The sequence below is a fragment of the Pteropus alecto genome, unplaced genomic scaffold, assembly GCF_000325575.1.
Source record: "Pteropus alecto unplaced genomic scaffold, ASM32557v1 scaffold21, whole genome shotgun sequence".
Lineage (NCBI taxonomy): Eukaryota > Metazoa > Chordata > Mammalia > Chiroptera > Pteropodidae > Pteropus > Pteropus alecto.
Window position 1 is genome coordinate 5,815,473 of NW_006436282.1, and position 6,951 is coordinate 5,822,423.

General features: G+C 36.8%; 1 protein-coding gene across 1 annotated transcript in view; it reads left to right on the forward strand.

Moving 5' to 3' along the window:
• NXPH1 (neurexophilin 1) overlaps nucleotides 1-6,951 on the forward strand; it is a 270,124-nt gene that overhangs the window by 129,749 nt on the left and 133,424 nt on the right. The gene's annotated exons all lie outside the window — the stretch shown is intronic.

The following is a 6,951-nucleotide window of genomic DNA, read 5'->3' on the forward strand; positions in this document are numbered from 1 at the left end:
TACTTTCATGGAATAAATATAGACTCAGATTTACATTGCTTAGTCTAGTTAGCAGAGATTGTCTCTTTTTAAAGGAAAAAGGTAGAATCTGTTAACTTCTTTTATATGAGCATATGCCATCAAAAAGGAAGACGAGACACTGTCTGACTGACAATCACATGAATCTTACCATGGGTCGTTTTCCTAGTGCTATGGTGTCATGTACACTGGGGCTGGAAGAACGCAAGCTTCAAAATTTGGAATCTATTTAATCACTGAAGGTTCTGAGTTTCAAATTCAACCTGATCTTTTTAGCCTTTGGATTCTGTCTCCTGCTGTCATAACATCACTTCTCGATTCAGAGGGGAAAAAAGAGATTCATAACACCTCAAATAGAGCTTCTCTGGCATGGCCAAGCGTCAAGTGTAAATGAATCAGAAAACCAAGCATTAACTTTTACTTGAAATACATGACTTTAAAAAATAGAGATAAAATTGCATTGATGGTTTGCAATAGCTGTTCAAGTATTTTATGGCACCTACCATGAGACATGCTTGGTTGAGAGTGCGAGGCACTCCTTCTACATTATAGCAGTCATTGGAGGCATTTCGTTCAATCTAAAATGTAAATAGCCTGTCCCTTTCATACTGTGCTTACATTTGACATTAATGCTGTATTATTTAAGTGACTAAAAGAGTATTTCTGATCAGCTTTCTAATTTTGTCATAAAACTTTGCCCAGAATGAATTTTTGCTTAAAAGGCCAACCATTTAACACATTTTTCTTTTAGCCAATTGAAAGCTAATAAATCAGGTCAGTTCTTTTTATGACACAAAAGGGAAAAATGATAAGTTTTCTTACTTCAGACTTTTTTATTTTTAAATTTCTACAACTGAAATGTCTCTTCTCTCCTTTAAGTACAAGCTGACAGGTCATTAATCCTTAATGTAGATTTGGGTATTTTGGGGACAAAACTCATTAAAATTCTTTTGTTTTATATGTAACTGTCCTAATAGAAATTTGGAGTTCATGCTTAGAATTTGTTAAAATGAATAGAAAGCACAGACTTCCTTTTTAAGAGTTGAAGTACAAGAAATTACTTCTAGCTATCGTCAATGCTGTCACTCTATTCTTGAATTTCTGCTGCTAACTTTTCTACAGAAGGAATACAAGTTTTGTAAGCTCCATATTTTCAATATGAATATATTTATTCCATGTGTATTTTCTAGATGAGTCTTATATACTTAATATAATTTTCTATAATGCTTTCCTGTTTTTCTGAAGAGCATTGGATTTATTTTTTTTCTTCAATCCTACCAAAAAGTGAGGATTTGGCAATCACCCTGCATTTCCTTTTAAGGAAATAGGCTCTTGTTTGGAGAAGGTTTGCTACCAATGGTTTATATGTATGCAGTGGGGAATGTTTTATTGATACCGGTGAATCTATTCTGCCTTGTATTGACACATCATATTTTCCCCTACTTCCTCTTTCTCTCTTTCCTTCTCTCTTCAATTGAATATTTGAAGGACTTCTAAATGGAAGAGAACTGCCATTCACAAACTTATGTTTCAAGCCCGCCTAGAAAGATTTTGCTATCTGTAAACACCTTCCAACTAAATTGGGGATTGAAATATCTCCTTCCCTAATTGTCCAAAATACTTTCCTCTCTTTTTATTCTAGCCATCAATAGTAATACAAATTCATCAAGAAATCATCTGCTTTCACTTTCTTTTTCTTGTATAAGTGCACCAAATTCTTCCACAGTCTAAGCTACATTCTAGGTATGCATTCAAAAAATCTTCATTTATTCAGTTCTTTTATTGAACATCAGCTATGTGTTGAACCCAGCATTGGGCACTGAAAACACTATAATGATCATAGTAGTCATTCTTTGTGGAAGAATGGGAGATTAATTGTACTCAATTTGTTCCACAGGGAGTAAAAATTATGGTTGTCATAAGAGCTACCAAGGAGATGCATAGTGCTGTAAAGTATGTAGTAAGAAAAACTCATTTCCACTGAGGTCCTTCCACTGAGAGAAGGCTTCTCTGAAGAAGTTAATGTTACAAAAGAATGTAATGAGGTACATTCTAGACAAGGTAGCCCACAAAAGAAAGAGGTAAGAAGGAGAACATGTATTTCAGGGTCAAAAGAAGGCTGGGGCACACAGCATGAGAAGAGGTCTTGTCAGGTGAAGTGAGAGAATTTTATGTGGACCGGTTCATACATGACTTTGTAGTCCATTTAAACAATTTTTATCTTTAGTCCATGTTCAAGGTGTAAAAAACCATGGAAGACTTTTGAAGCAGGGAGAGACATGATAGATCTTTGTTTTTTAGAAGGTCAGTCTGGTTGTTAAACAAATTTGTTAATAGGGCATATGTGTTGAAACCTGTGAGAGGCTATTGTGATGGTCCAGGGTGGTGGCAGCAGAAAGTAAAGGATGGATCTAGAGGATGTTGATGGATTAGATAAGGGGGGTGGCAAAAAGGGATGTGTTCAGGATAACTACCAGGTTTCTGATTTGCCTCCTATGTGGACGGTTCTTCTTTGAAATAGTGCCATACTCTTGCATTCATTAGATTATAAACCCCTATAGGGGGTTTATATATCCAGAGTTATGTTTCTGGAGTGAACTAATAAGCTTGTATATTAAAGTAATCAATTCTGGTCTGCAATGTTCCCTTTTTACTCTGAATGGCCTTTACTGTTTCATGGTCGTAATTTACAAATATTTACACAGGCATTTAGAAATTCTTTAAAAAAGTGTCAAAGAAAATGCAAATAATGTTATTCTTAGAACTCTGAAATGATAATTATAGTAATGGTTGTATTAGTCAAGAATTCTAAAAGCTCAAATCCCTCCTCTATTGTTTACTGGTTTTGTATAACATTCATGAGGATAGTTAAATTATGAATTTCCATAACAAGGATGATGCAAAAAGTATATAGACTTTGGTAGTTTTGAAGCCTCTCATCATTAATTTATTTTTTAATGTAAAAAGAAAAGTCCATTTCATACATTTTGCTCTTAGCTATGTTAGAAGGCTAAGAGGAAATAAGACTGAGTTCAGAAACTTGAGAGTTACTCCAGGGGCACATGTCCTCTCTAACCAATAATATTTCATTATCTCGTTTTCACCTCTTCCCAAAACCAGTAGGTACAATCTTTGCTATGGTGATTAGGGAGTATATGTGTGTAGTCTCATTAACTACTTCAGTATTCCTGAGTTTTCCTTTGCTAACGTCAGAAACGATGTATCTACTCCTTGGCCCACCTCTTCATCTATCCGTCCATGATTTCAGCTATATGTCCCAATAAACATTTATTTTAGAGTACATACTGTGCATAAAGCACTATTCTAGTAACTCTCTTGAAAGAAAAAGTCCGTGAAGCCCATGTTGATGGCTCCCAATGTTCCTTGTCTCCTGGTGTTTATGCCTATGTGTAGTCTTCTCCCACAGTGAATCAGGGCTTGTTGGTGTGACTGCTCATGGTTGACAGAGATGATGATGTGTGCAATTTCCAAGACTTGATTTTAGAGGACCTATTGTCTTCCTTCCTGTTTCTTCAAATTACTTTCTCGAAGAGAAGCTAGTCACCATATTGTGAGGACATTTAAGTAGCCTTGTAGAGAGGCCCATGTGGGGAGGAACTGAGGATTCCATTCAGTACCAGTTTGTCAGCTGTGTGAATGAGCAACATGGAAGCGTATCCCCCAGCCCTCCTCAAGCCTTCAGATCCTACAGTCCTAGCCAACATCTCACTGCGTCCTCATGAGAGACTCTGAGATGTAAACACCCATCAGAGTCATAACCAAATTCTTTTTCCACAAAACTGTGAAAGATAATAAATGTTTCTTGTTTTTTTTTAAGCACTAAGTTTTGGAGTAATTTGTTATACTGCAAAAGATTCTAATACTGGTCTCTACCATCATGTATTTCCTTCGATATCAGAGGAGGGTAGAGTTCACATTTCAGCCATGTCCCAACCAATAATAAAAAAAGCTCAGCCATAGCTTCAGCACATAGAGATTTAGTTACAATTTGGAATTCAAAACATATATAGATAATAGTAGCAACATAGCAGTTTGTAATTTACTTTTGCAGTTTGCAAAGTACTTTCACACAATATAGTACAACTATAACCCTCTGAAAATAGTGACAATTTCAGAAGAGGAACTAGTTACTAAATCTGTATTGCGTGTCTACCACATGCCGATCAATGACATAGACGCTGGAGTCATAGCAGAGATCAAGGCTGACAAAATCTCTCTGTTTTCACTGAAGGGAGCAGAAACATTTAAATAGTTACAAGAGTCATGCTTGCTGCCAAAGTTCAAGAACAAGTCACTATGAAAACATAAAATAGAGGGAAGTCAAAGTAATAGAGGATAAAAGAAGGCTTCTCTGAAAGTGCTATAGTTCAGTTGATACAAGATTGAGGGAATTATCTAAGGAAAAAATTGTGGTAGGTGAAGGTGAGGCTAATATTCTAGATATATAAAGCCCTTAGGATAGAGCATCCTGTTTGAAATATTGTAAGAAGTCAGATATGGATGGATAAGGACAAGTAAAGGGACTAATGGTGCTAGATAATGCTAGAGAAGTAGACAGGAGCCAGCTATTCATTACCTTAGACCATGTAGTACTACATGCTTGTAAGAGTTAAGGGGAATAACGAACTGAAGCGCAAGATTGTATGTGGCTGAACTAAAACTTGAACTCAGGTTTTCTTCCCACCTCTTTCATTTTGTATCATTTTCTATTTCTTTACTATAGTATCTTTGACAGATAAACAGCAAGCAGCCAACTACCTGCTTTGACAGAAAGGAAGGAAACTAAGATTCAGGGAAGGCCAAGGCAAGAGTTATCTAAAAACTCATTTGTGGTAAAGCCAGGAACTTGGATGTTGGTCTAATGCTCATGGAATTTGGGTTTTATGACTCAACATTCAATACATAATTCATTTTATCCACTTGATTTCATTTGATCTACATGATTGTTCCACCTGACTGTTAGAAGTGTCTTTATTGTGTGTTGCAGAGGATAAATCACTGGGTGGCTATCAGAAAACCCTAAGGCTTGTCTGGCTACAGCTAACTCTGTCAAACCCCTTGGGGGCTTCTAGGGATCATCTAGAAGGGAGTCAGATGTATGTCAGCTTTGAATGCCCTTGGCATCAGTACCTATAGAGAGCGGAAGCAAAGCCTTTATAACAAAAATGATTTACACATTCATTATCAGGAACAGAGACAGTGAATAGAGACAGCTAGTAAGAGTCTGTGCATGCTATTTAACAACTGCTTTGGCCAAGAATTGAAAAGCGCGAAATGGGTGGTGGCTGCTAGAAAAGGAGTCCCTGTGACCTGCTTCATTGGAGAAAGGAGACATAAGGATATGGACTAGGTTTATGACCTTCCATGTAAGAGAACAGAAAGAAGGTGCATGAGGGTTCCCAAACACCACTGGGGAGTGGATATGGGTGAAAATTAGTGCTTATTGAATTAGGGAGTTTAGGGGAGATAGTTACAGACTGCTATTATTAAGAATCTGTACTTTTACTGACTGAGACACCTCAAAAGATTGAAGGAAAGAGAGTTTTACATGGGGTCCTGCATTTAACTAACATCCATTGATTTATTCTTGGCAGAAAAAAATTAGGAAGCCAAGATTTCTTGAATTACTAACCAAAGACTACTTCCTTAGGCAAGGAGAAGCCTTTACTTTGCTTTGAGATTAGGGGACAGAATAGGAGAGGGGCTGATCCTTGGAAAATTGCAAAGCTACTAAAGAGGTAGCAGCCAAACATATTTTTCTTTTATTTTTAAATATAGCGATGACTGAAGAAAAAGATATCAATCACAGCACTGACTGAAAGTGATCCAGCCAAACCTCTGGATAGCTGAGAATTCTGGTGATTGGCATTTGAGTGAAGTTCTCTGACATCCAAGTTGAATGTGGTCTATTCATGTAGTCTGAGCTTTGTGGTAATTTTCCTCCCTTCTTATGATACCAGACTCTATTAGTTTCTCAACAAATTAAATCTCTTCTAGACCATTTAGGGAATCTCCTTCTTTCAAGCTTCAGACCTTCTATCAGTGAAATATTTTAGATTCTGGCACTTGGCAGATAGAATTATTCTTATTTTCTTAATATTTTCTTTATATTTGCAGGGTTTTTGATTGTTTAACCTAATCATCAATCCATGCAGTCCTTTGGAGTTTCTTAATATATCTCCACCCCTGAGAAATGCCAAACTTCTGAGCAGGAAAAGGAGTTGAGCTCAATGACCAAATAGGTGTCGATGACATTCACTTTCCACTTCGGCAATTATAGAAATTTTTGGTCTAAAATCCTAGAATGCTCTAGGTTTATTGAATTTTTCTCTACAGAGAGGTTAGGATGGAAGGAAAAAAGTAAATATTTTACATTTTTATTTTCTCACTCCTATATATATAAATAAAATCAAGAGTTGGGAGAAACAATAACAAACATGAAATGCTAGAGTCCTCACAGGGCTTAGAGTCTGGAAGGAAACATAGAGATGAAACATATCATTAGAGTCCAGTGTTTTAAAACCATGAAAGAAAATAGTAGGAAGCTAGAGGACAAAGCAGTGGCACTAACTAGGAAGAAAGAATGGGAAGGGGTCAAAAAAGACTCCCCAGAGAAATGCCTTTTATACAAAGCGAGTAAGGTGAAATGGTGCTAGGCAGAGTGTTCTAAGCAGAGAAAGTAGCAAGCTGAAACAATCCAGGAGAGAGATATAGCTTGTTAACAGTGGGGGAACTGAGAGGCTCAAAGGATGTGTTAAATTCCCTGTCCAAGACCATGCACTCTGACTGCACGCCACTTGCAACGGAGAGCTGGGACACCCACCTTTTTATATCTTCTCATACTTAGAATCTTTTTGGTTGTGAAAACTAGAGGACACTATGGAAGCATCAGTAAAATTGTGTTCCAATCAC